This window comes from Acanthisitta chloris, unplaced genomic scaffold (genome assembly GCF_000695815.1).
Source record: "Acanthisitta chloris isolate BGI_N310 unplaced genomic scaffold, ASM69581v1 scaffold45762, whole genome shotgun sequence".
Classification (NCBI taxonomy): domain Eukaryota; kingdom Metazoa; phylum Chordata; class Aves; order Passeriformes; family Acanthisittidae; genus Acanthisitta; species Acanthisitta chloris.
In genome coordinates this window covers 4,639-5,673 of record NW_008660786.1, presented here as the reverse complement: position 1 = coordinate 5,673, position 1,035 = coordinate 4,639, and the positions used below count along the sequence as shown (strand labels likewise).

Here is a 1,035-nt window from a genome sequence, read left to right as displayed (position 1 = left end):
TTCAGACTTACCCCTAAATTTTTCCTGTTTCACCCCACCAGCCTCTTATCCTAACATGACTAGGTAAAATGGCAATTCAGCAGTTTAGAGAGAGGAGAGGAGGTCATTATGAAAGTGAGGGGGAAAACAAGCCGTTAGAACACTTTTTTGCCGTATTTGCTCCCAGAGTAGGTGCAGATATCAGAAGCTGTACAAAAATGTCACGTACTCTCTTCTGAAGATGAAAGGCAAACAAACCTACTGACTCCTGTTACACTAACAGCTTGTGTAATTCAATTCCCATAAGCTCAGCTGCAAACACCTTATCTCGGTTGGCTCCAAGAGCCTCAGGGGACACATTTGATGGCAGCAGGTTTATCTGCCCCACCAAACAGAGGATAAAGACACAAGAAGGTATTGCATCAGATACACATCTCAGGTACATTTACGGCTTTTGGTACCTTTCACAGTTAGGGGTTTTACAGGTTGGAAACTGAGCCACAGAGGGTTCGTTTTTTGTTTGGCTTTGGAGTTCTTTTCAGGATACTATGTTAAATCTATGGTGATGCTAGGTTTGGGGTTGGGGCAGGGAAAGGCTTCTCAATCACTGTAAGAGTCTGGCCAAAAACTCTGTGCACGTTTCCCAAGGTTCCTCTTTCAAACTGTTACTGCCATACAGATTATTTCTGTGTGTACATTTCTCCTGTTTCACAAACCTACATGGATTTTTTTTTTTAATGCCTGTGTGGAGATTCAATTCAAATTCATCCTGTCCAAAATGGAATTATCTTTTCTGTATCTATACTGTCATTACAGCTTGGCATTGCCCCTTACAAATCATGGACTGAGGTATGGACCCTGGGAAACAAAAAGCTGGAAGTCACTGACATGTCAGTTTGTTTGGTACAAACTTCTTACTGTGGAATTAACAAGCAGTTTAAGAATACAAAAAAAAAACTACAAAAATGTGTTTTTAGTGACAATTCTGTAATTCTGACTACTGCCTCCAAAGTAAAAGGTACTTTGCCTGCATTTAAGTTTTACAGAATTGCTGTT

At 40.5% G+C, this 1,035-nt stretch overlaps 1 protein-coding gene across 1 annotated transcript in view; it reads right to left on the bottom strand.

Annotated features, from left to right (window-relative positions):
* The window catches only part of ITIH3 (inter-alpha-trypsin inhibitor heavy chain 3), a gene marked incomplete at its 3' end in the record, with an annotated part of 13,787 nt that overhangs the window by 10,384 nt on the left and 2,368 nt on the right, over positions 1 to 1,035 (bottom strand). The window lies entirely within an intron of this gene.